Genomic DNA, 11,005 nt, shown 5'->3' with positions numbered 1-11,005 from the left:
AACAACAAGAAAAAAAAATGTTCCCTTGTGTTACAAATGTAAGACCGCTCCACATTGCATGGCTAAAATGAAAACATCTGGCCAAGGAAATCCGAAAGAAGCAACAACTCCTCTGAGCAAAGCAATTTCTGTTCTCTGGAGCCTCCTCCTTCAACTCTGATTTGTACATTGCTGAGAATTTTGCTTACAATTATGCAGCCTTGCTTTGTCTGCATGTCTGCTTTTTTCTATTTTTAGCTCTGTCAAGGATAGAAGAAAAAAACCTTATAGATGGCAATTTATAGATTGCTGGCTATTCTATTGAAAAACCCGGAAATCTTTCTATGAGGTCATTCAACAATGTATCTTTTAATTACAGAGTAGATTGGAGTGAAACAGGATTGTATACAAATTTTATAAGCAAAGTCATTGCCATTGAATTGGTTCTGACTAGTAGTTACTCTGCAGGACAGAATAAAACTGCCCCACTGAGCTTCCAAGATTAAAAATCTTTATGAAAAGAGACTGACACATCTTTCTCCTGCAGAGAAACTGGTGGATTGAACACATCAACAGCCGGTGATATGCAGATAACATAACCTTGCTTGCTGAAACTGAAGAGAATCTGAGGCATTTGCTGCAGAAAGTCAAGGACTGAAGCCTTCAATACCAAGAAAACAAAGGTTCTTACCACTGAGCCAATTGGCGGCATCCTGATAGATGAAGAGACTGAGGTTGTTAACAATTTCATCTTGCTCGGCTCCATAATTAACAATCTTGGCACCAGTCACAAAATCAAAAGATGAGTTGCTTAGGAAAAAGCTATTGTCAGAGACTTCTCCAGAGTGCTAGGGAGAAATGATGTCAGCCTAGAGACTAAGGTGCACCTGATACAAGCCATGGTCTTCTCAAGAAATTCCTATACATGTGAGAGCTGAATAAAGGCCAAGGATGACAAGAGAAGAGTCAACTCCTTTGAACTGTGGTGCTGGAGAAGAGTATTAAATATACTATGGACTGTGAAGAGAACAAGTCTGTCTTGGAGAGAGTGAAACCAGGTTGCTCCTTGGAGGCAAGGATTGTGAAGTTCTGTCTCACAGACTTTGAATATATTGCCAGGAGGGGCCAGTCCTTGGAGAATGACATCATGCTTGGAACTGTAGAGAATCAGTATTGGAGAGGAAGATCCTAAATGTGATGGAGTGACACAGTGACTGTGGCAATAAGGGCAGATGTGTCAGAGACAGTGAGACTGGATCAGCATGGGGCAGGGCTCAGAGCTATTGTTCATAGAGTTCCTATGAGTCACAGTCGACTGGATGGCACATGACAAAAACAAGATCCTTCAAGAGTCATCTACTGCTTACCTTTCCAACCCTGACGCTCACTACTCACCTAGACTTCATGACTGGTGATAATTAACTGGCCTCCTCTCTGCCTTTGTCTAAGTCATTCCATCTACCTACTGCACCAACTCCCTTCCAGTTTTGCTTATCCAAGCCTTTTATCCTTCATGTCTGACTTTAGATGACCTTTTTGGAAAATCTGGAAACCTCCAAAACTAGATTTAATGTCTCTTATTTCACCCCTTAATATGCTCAACCTACCTCTAAGGTTATATTAATTTGTGATCATTTAAATTCATTTTCATTTGTATGACAAAGAAATCATGGGTCTGTCAAAGACTTACTTAACTCATTAATAAAGGAGCCAGCAGGATGATAAAGTTAGATCAAAAGAACATATCAGAAGGTGGATATATATATTCAGTAGAAGTAAGGATGATGAAGATTGTTAGTTTAGATATAAAACTGAATGATGTCTTATAACCAACAAAATTGTGACTCTTTATCTTTTCCAATGGACAAAAATTATTTACATCACTATCAGACAAAGAAATATACATGTAATATATCAATATCCTACAAATTATCATCTCACTTGTCAGAGTCTAGGCCATAACAGGTAGTAATAGTTAATGAAATCATAAGTTAGATTGATGGGCCCTCAGCTGGCCCATTGGATGATGTTTTAGTAATGAAAGGGCTCACAGTCATTTTTGTAGATAATTTTTCTTACCAATAGTGTTGATTCCCTGAGTTATCACTACTTGTTACCTTGTTTAAAATTCTTTACAAATTAAATTCTTCTTACAGACAAGGATTTTGTGTTTGCTGTTGTATTTCTGATCCTAGTAAACCAACCAATAAACCACCATTGAGTCAGCTTATGGCTGGCAAACCTTACGGGCCCTGTAAGATTTTTCAATGGCTGGTTTTTCAGAAGAGGACTATCAGGTGTATCTTCCAAGGTGCCTGTGGGTGAACTTGAGTAATCAACTTTTCAGTTAGCAGCCAAGTGTGTTAACTGTTTTGCATAATTCAGGTATGTGCCTAGGATGTTGTAGTTGTGCTCTGTTGAATAGATTGTGACTCATGGTGACACTATAACGGAGAAGAATTGCCCCTTAATGTTTCTCAGGCTGTAATCTTTACCGAAGCAGCTTGCTAAGACTTTTCTCCAGCAAAGGCACTGCTAAGTTTGAATCACAGGCTTAACCCCATAGCACCCCCAAAGCTCCTTGACCCTAGCATAGTGCCTAGACTAGCACACCTCGTGAAGAATGATCGGTTCGGTGTTGACCTTCCAGTGGGTTTTCAGAGGCAGTTTATCACGAAAGGAGATTGGCTATCTTTCTAACACAGAGGAGCTGGTGTGTTTGAACCTCGTTTCTTTGGATTAGCAGTGCAATTTCTTACCATTAAGCCACCAGAGCTCCCTGGACTAGCATAAAACCCCTGGTATCTAATAGGCAAGCAGGAAATCTTTGGGTTTTGTTTTGTTTTTTGGATTTCTTTTTCTACTAGTTTATTTACAAAATTCAAACACAAATTTCAACAAATTCTTTCAATTTCCCTCACCTCCCAACCATTAAATTGTACAACACAATGATTAATCTCCCCCTCCCCCCTGTACATCCACATCCCTCTGCTTCTAGCTTCTCCCACCCATCCTGGATCCTTATACTCATTCTATAATAACGGCTTTATGTGATATTTATCCTTGTGGGACTGAGTTAGTTCACTCATCATAATGCTCTCCAGTCCCTCCCAAGTTAGGTAATAATTTACAAAGTTATTGCTCCTGCATCCTGCATAGTATTCCATTGTGTGAATGTACCATGATTTCTCAATCCATTCATTTGTGGTTGGACATTTGGGCAGTTTCCATGTTCTTGAAATGATGAATAATGCTGCTATGAACACTGGTGTACAAAACTGTTTGTGCCTCAGTTCTCATATTCTCAGGGCATATTCCAAGTAGTGGAATAGCTGGGTCATATGGAATTTCTATGGATTAGCAGGCTTTCTCTTTGAGGACTGACTTGTCTCCTCCTAGGAGCCTATTGATGTCCCACAGATTTCAATCATTATGATGAGTAACCCAGGTCATGGTAATTTCAGCCCCTCAAGCATTTCTTCTGCTTCCTACTGATCATAAGCCCCCTGGATGATCAGGCAGGAGGATGAAGGAATCGAGGCTCCTGTATTTCTTGTGCCTCCAACCTAAAAATTGAGAGAACCAGAATCTTTCACTGTCATGGTCTCCTGCACATCTCTCCAGTCCCAGCAGGCAGGCTATGAGTGCCCCCCACCACCTCCACACACCTCCTACCAGCTGGTGAGGCCTTTGTGCTGCTTCTGGGAGCTGTGGTTCACTCTATTCTTGGACTCAACTCCCCAGAGATAGCTAGGGAGGCTGCAGACTTGATGTTCATCATCCTAACAAGCTTACGGGGCCAGCCAAGTTTTTCCTGGATAATGAGCCTGTATAATTTAAATCAAGACTAATTTATGCACTTTAAAAAACTTGTTGCCAAGCATGGATAAACTATCCTATTTGTGGCTTATTTTCATTAGCACAGAAGGCAGGTAAAACATCATTAACTGACTGGATGGTAGACAAGCCAAATCTTCAGTTCCTGGGGATCAGGACTCACGTCAAAGTCCTTTACATTTTAAGGGGTCTGGGAAGGTGGAATTGAAATTTCACAGATAAAAATAACTCTCACCTTGCATAACGCCTTTGTCAATTGTGTGGACAACCCAGAAAGACTTCAGGAAAACGAAGTTTTTGGGGCCAAAAGAAAACAGAAGTTAAGTCTTCTTTGCTAAATGGTGGACTGCAGTAACCCCAGGATCCCTAACAGCTGGTGGAGTGGGAGAAGAGAAAGCAGCAAAGGAAGAACAGAGGCTTTGCCTGTTTCCATATGCAGAGCGGAGCACTGGGAAACTCAGGTTAGCAATTTATACTCATTTACACAGACTTGTCCTTGTTGTGTGCCATCGGTTGGAATCAACCCATAGCTGACCTTCAAATGGGTTATCAGAGGCAATATATTGCACAAGTGGAGACTGTCCATCTTTCTTCAAAGAGAAGGTGGTGGATTTGAACCATGTGCCTTTGAGATTGCAGTGCTGCTTCTCACCACTAGGCCACCGGAGCTCCCTAGACAGTTGTCAGTGGGAGGAAGAGGGAAATGCAATTAAAGCATGAGAGATAAGAATAAAGATCTCCAAGGCAGCTAATTCTGCCACTTCATTTTCATCTGCAAACGAGGAGGCAGGCAAGCTCCAGCCTGCACTCAGCCTTTCTGCACACCACATCTGAAGACAACCTCAGGCTAGAGAATGAGATCCTTTGTCTTTCACAGAAACCGCCCTCTTCCACGTCAGCTTACACAAAGCATGAGAACACCTACAGGCAGGATTTGCTGTGTGTTTCTACCAGCACGAGCAAAGTATGTCTTCTAGTAATGGGATCAGTAGCCAAGGAAGAGAACTCAAAGGCAAGTCTGAATTTATCACCATGTATCATGTTCCGTGAACAATGAAAGCACAGTTATTAGAGAGGTTGCATTTTGGCGTGTCCATGTCAGTCCAGCTCAGCTAGATACTATTATTAGTAACAATATTATTAAACGCTTCTAATAAATTTAAGAGTGCTGGAGACTTCCAGCTTGCACTGAGCACTTTAACTACTCGCAGTGTCTCTTGGGCAAGAAGGAAACAGAGGAGGCCTTACTTAGCAAGGGAGAGGTTATAGCAGGTGAGGCAGAGAGACGCTTCAAGTCTGCGCTGGAGGAGAGAGTGACGAGACTTGGCACCCACCACCTGGCAGTTGATCTCAATAGAACAACTATTCCGGGAAAATGACTAGAGAAACAGTAGAAGACAAGTGACAGTCCACTGCAAATGTCACATCTACCATCAAGCAGCCTTGAGGGGAAAACGAAATCCTATCTAGCCTAGGAAATAACTAAGGTTAGACAGAGGCCAGACCTGCTGCTAATTGTTCCCCAGAGGTTATGTTCTCCTCTCTGCTTTTGGAAACCCAGCCCTCTACATTTGCAGAGAACTCTTGGGAATAAAAGTACTTAAATTATAGCTAGAGATGATGTATTCCAGACTCCAAGGTGTGGGCATGAGGCTCTGGCCAACGGGTTGAAAGCAGAAGTGATGTGTCCATTTTACAATTGATGTCTTTGTACAGAAGTTTGTTCCTTCTACTATTTAACCCTTCCCACTGGGCATCTCAGCGTCCATCTCCACTTGTTCTTGACTGCTCATATTCCTCTGTTATATATGTTGTTGTTCTCTGCCATCAAGTCACCTGTGACTCATAGCGACCCTATGTACAATAGCTCTGAACCGCAAGCAATCCTGAGCCAGTCTCATTGTCTCCAACACAACACTCCCATTATCCCAGTTACTGTGTCAATCCATCTCATCTGGGGTCTTCCTCTCCTGCACTGTCCCTCCACCTTCCCATACGAGATGTCCTTCTCCAAGGACTTGTCCTTCCTGGCAACATACCCAAAGTATGTGACTAAGCCTCAAAATCCTAGACTCCAAGGAACTGTTGGCTTCACTCTCTTCAGGACAGACCAATTCGTACTCTTAGCAGTCCTTGGTATGTTCAGTAGTCTCCTCCAGCACCACAACTCAAAGGCATCGATTGATTCTTCTGTCATCCTTAGTCATTGTCCAGCTCTATGAAGCATAAGAATTGCAAAGACCATGACCTCAATCACGCATACTTTAGTCTCTAGATCAACATCATTGCTCATTAGTACTTTAGAAAGGTCTCTGTTGATTTCCTGATTGCTAATGCCTTTGAGCTGTGATGATGGAAAAGAGTCTTGAGAGTACAATGGACTGCTAAGAAAACAAACAGTTTCATCCTGGAGAGTGTTAAACCAGGCTGCTCCTTGGAGGCAAGGATTCTGAGGCTTCGTCTGACATACTTTGGTCATGTTGTAAGGAGAGACCGGTCCTTGGAGAGGGAAATCATGCATGGGAGGGTGGAGGGCAGGTGCAGGAGAGAAAGGCCCTCTGTGAGGTGGATTAATTCAGTGACTGGGATAACCAGGATGGGTGTATCAGAGATAGTGAGAGCGGCAAAGGACAGAGCAGAGTTTAGGGCTGTTGTACATAGAGTCACTATGAGTCACAAGTGACTCAATGGCACATAACAACAACAACAACAGCATGCTGTTGAGTTAAGAAAGATGCACAATGACTCTATAAACAAAAGATCTGAACCCTGTTCTATCCTGCACCATCCTCACACTTCCTGGCACACAAGAGCCCATTGCAGCAGTTACTATGTCAATCCACCTGGTTGAGGGTTGTCCTCTCCTTCACAGACCCTACACCCTTCCTAGCATCATGTCCCTTTTCAAGGAGTAGACCCTCCTAGAAACATGCCCAAAGTATGTGAGGTGAAGCCTCGTCATTCTTGCCTCCAAAGATCACTCAGGCTGCACCCTCTCCAAGACATAGCCATTTGTTCTCCTGGCTGTACATGGGATGTTCACTGCTCTTCTCCAACATCACAGCTCAAAGGCATTAATTCTTTTTCTGTCATCAATATTCATTGCCCAACTCTCAGATGCACAGCAAGTGACCAGAAAGACTATGGGCCTGGATCAGATGCATGTTAGTCCGCAAACTGACATCATTACTCGTCAATAACTTGGAGAAGTCTCTAACTGCTGCTTAACCCAGTGCAATGTGTCTTCTAATTTCCTGACTGCTGGTACCAAAGATGTTAATTGTGCATCCAAGCAAGATGAGGCTGTTGACAGTTTTAGTCTCCTCCCCACCTATCCTGATGCTGCTGATCAGTCCAGTGGTAAGAATCTTGGTCTTCTTGACATTGAGATGCAATTCATACCTAAGGCAGCATTCCTTGACTTTCTGCAACAAGTGCTTCAAGTTCTCTTCACTTTCAGCAAGCAAGGTTGTGTCATCTGCATATTGCAGGTTATAGATGAGTATCCCTCCAATCCTGATGCTATACTCCTCTTCATAGAGTCCTGCTTCTTGGGTAATTTGCTCATCATACATATTGAATAGGTATAGAGAGTGACTATAGCCCTTACACACACACATATATAGCCTAGTGGCAAGAAGCTGCAACCCCAAAGACACATGATTTGAATCCATCAGCTGCTCCATCAGAGAAAGATGGGCACTTTCCTCTTGTGCTAGGAACTATTTATGAAAATCTACCATAAGGTCAGCTATGAGTTGTTTTCAACTCAAGGGTACTGTTGAATTGGAACTGACTCCTAGCTGAACAGCAGGTTTTCAGAGTTAATAAATCACAAGAGGTGACTGTCTATCTTCCTCGTCTGGAGAAGCTGGTGAATTCAAATCATGCACCTTTGAATCGGCAGCACAGCTCCTAACACTAAGCCACCAGAGCTCCCTAAATACATATTGTTGTTGGTAGTGTGTGCTGTCTAGTAGGAGCTAACCCATAGGTGAGCCTCTGGAAAGTTTTCAGAGGCTTCACATGAAGGAGACTGTTCATCATTCTTCCACGGAGAAGCTGATAGATTGAAACCATGTGCCTTTGGGATTGCAGTGCAACTTCTTGCCTCTAGGTCGCCAGAGATCCCTTAACTATATAAAATGAAATATATATAATGCACCCCATTAATTAATTACTCCATTCAATGCAAGAAGAGTCAAGGGTAAGGGATCGAGTAACATCAAGAGAAGCCTTCTTTGGAAGTTAAGGTCTTAATTGTGCAAAGTTGTTATAAGATTCAAATATATTTGATGAATGATCCTTTGTAGCTTTTACCACATAACTCAAAACAAAAGTACAGCAGACTGGAATACACAAAACAAGTGCCTAAGCTGGGTGAGCCTGAACAGGTCTGGCAATATTCTTTACTCTTTCCTTCCTAGGAGCACTCTCACTTTGTTCAGGTATTCACCTTTCTCTACATGGCCACATATTTTAGGAAAGAGTTGTTGTTGTTAGGTACCATTGAGTTGGAACTGACTCATAACCGACCCTTTGACAGGTTTTCAGAGGCTACAAATCACATGGCAGGAGCTTCTCCATTCTTCCTGCACAGAGGAACTGGTCAATTCAAACCATGGGGCCTCGAGTTAGCAGTGCAATTCCTCACCGCTATGCCACTAGCACTACTTTTAGGAAAGCGTAGCCATTTTATAAATAAAAAGATAAAGAAAACTGAAGGAGAATTGATGCTTTTGATTCGTGATGGTAGAGAGGAGTACTGACTCTCCCACAGACTTTCAAAAGAACAAACAAGCCTGTCTTGAGGAAGTGCGACCAACGTGCCCGTGAGAGTCAAAGATGGTGAAACTTCATCTCACATAATTTAAGCAGTTGTCAAGAGGGTACCTGAAAGTCCTTGGAAAAAGACAGCATGCAGGGAAATGCAAAAGGTCACCAGAGAAAGAGGAAGACAATCAAGGAGCTGTACTGACACAGAGACTACAATTACGTGTTTGAATGTGGCAGAGACTGAGGATAGCACAGTGCGGGACAAGGTTTTGATCTCTTATTCATAGTGTCGATATAAGTAGTAGTTGACTCAATAACACTACCCTCACAACAGCCTATTCCCAGACCCAAGAGCTGTTCCTGATTAAGTAACCATAGTAGACTCACTTCCCTTGTCAGTGATTGTTTGACAATAAAGACATGACCTAGTTTTGGCCAATGACAAATGAAGGGTGTCTGTTAGGGAAAACCTGCAATGAATGACTTTATTTCTACAATGAGAGCTCTGTTGAATGTGATCATGTCTCAAGTGTGGCTGCATGGCGTGACTAGGGTTGGTGTCACCCAGTGTGGTAACCCTCATCACAGACCTCCTTCTACAGCACCCATTATCAAATTCTTAGTAATGTTTATTATCAAATTTAACCAGTGATACATGATAAAGATATTGTAAACTGCTTCAGCATAACAGTTCTAGCCTGTCTTGGGGGCAGGGCAATCAGGGTGCACCTCAGAGGCAACGATGGTGAAACTTTGTCTCATGTACTTTGTTGTCAGGAGGGATCAGTTCTTGGGAAAAGATATCCTTAGAAAGAAGGAGGGTCAAAGATGGAAAGATCTTCAACAAGATGCATTGACACAGTGACTGTGACAACGGACTTGAACATATCAAAGATTGTGAAGATGGTACAGGATAAGGCAGAATTCAGATCTATTGTTCATTGGATTGCTAGGAGTTACACCTGACTTGATCACACCTAACAACAACAACAACAACAACAAAAATAGTTTTGTAAAAAATGTTCTGTGTTAAATTACAGCATTATTAGTCACATTTGTTAGTAACTGAGGGGAATCTTGTTTCTATTTTTCTCTTTCTTTTCCTTTCATTAGTACTTTTCAAAAAGCATGCACCCGTAACGCAAATACTAACCACCAAAATATTGTAGCTAAAATCCTGGAAACCCTGATAAAGATCAGTAACTGTGAAAATATTGGCAACAGCAAAAACAACAGCACATACTTGGGGCACGTGTAGAAGAAAGCACATGATTTGAAGCATCGTTTTAACTAAGTAATATTGACAACTTTGACTGGAGCAAACAGAAGATTCAATGAGTAAAAACAGTACCATTTTAGCCTGGTAGATATATTGAGACATGTAAGCTGGGTTTAAAAACATGATTTTGTTGTTATAACTACAAGAACAGTTTTGTAAAAAGATAATGAATTTAAACCAAAATGTTGCACAAAAACTTTCTACACAGTCATTTTGGTGCCAAGTCCTCTGACGGTATCATCAGTGGTGTCTACTACACCCTCACGCCCTCACACAGTCCAGTGACGCCACTGTTTGGCAGCCACCTTGTGTCTGGAGCAAAGCCAACCTGAAGACATAACTGAGACACTGAGGTAAACAGGAAAGAACCTGGACTCTGAATAGAGCCACTGAACTGTTAAATTAACCAAGTCTGAAGTCTGTCTCTTTGTCCTTTGTATTAGGGCTACTGCAGTTGTTTATTGTAATACAACTAACCATCTCAAGACTAACATTCCTAACAACATTCAGTTTGTTACCGTCTCAGTCATTTGTGTAGGATTAGGTAAGATCAGTTCATTTCTGCTCCACTTGGTGCCAGCTATGGGCAGCTCAAAGGCCACATATCACTCAGAATCCTCTGAATTGCTCACTCACATGTGTGGTGGTCAATGCTGTCTGTCAACCCGGACCTTAGCTCCAACTGTCCCCTGGAACACTAACAATGGTCACTGTGCATGACCCAGGCTTTTTTCAAACACGCCAGAGGGGCTCTAAGGATAAGAATTTCAAGCGAAAGGGCTCCAGATGGAAGGCGTAATGTCTTCAAAATCACGCAGCACCCCTTGTCTCCTCCCTTCTTCCAGATTGCTGCCCAAATATGACCTTCTCAGTGATGCCCACCCTGACCATCTGCCCCTTTGCCTACCTTTGGTTATTCAGTGCACTTATTTCTGTCTTGTTTATTTTTGTGTAATCCTATCTATTTGGTTTTTGTCTTTATTATTTTTTTGTAAACACGAATTCCATTTACCTGCTGTTGTTGTTTTTGTTATTGTTGTTATGTGCCGTCGAGTTGCTTGCGACTCATAGCGACCCTATGTACAACAGCCCTAAACTTCGCTCTGTCCTGTGCCAATCGCACTGTCTCTGACA

Source organism: Elephantulus edwardii, unplaced genomic scaffold (assembly GCF_000299155.1).
Source record: "Elephantulus edwardii isolate Elephantulus edwardi_28Jun2011 unplaced genomic scaffold, EleEdw1.0 scaffold00231, whole genome shotgun sequence".
NCBI classification, from domain to species: Eukaryota; Metazoa; Chordata; class Mammalia; order Macroscelidea; family Macroscelididae; genus Elephantulus; species Elephantulus edwardii.
The sequence above is the reverse complement of the archived record's forward strand: the minus strand, read 5'-3'. Positions refer to the sequence as shown.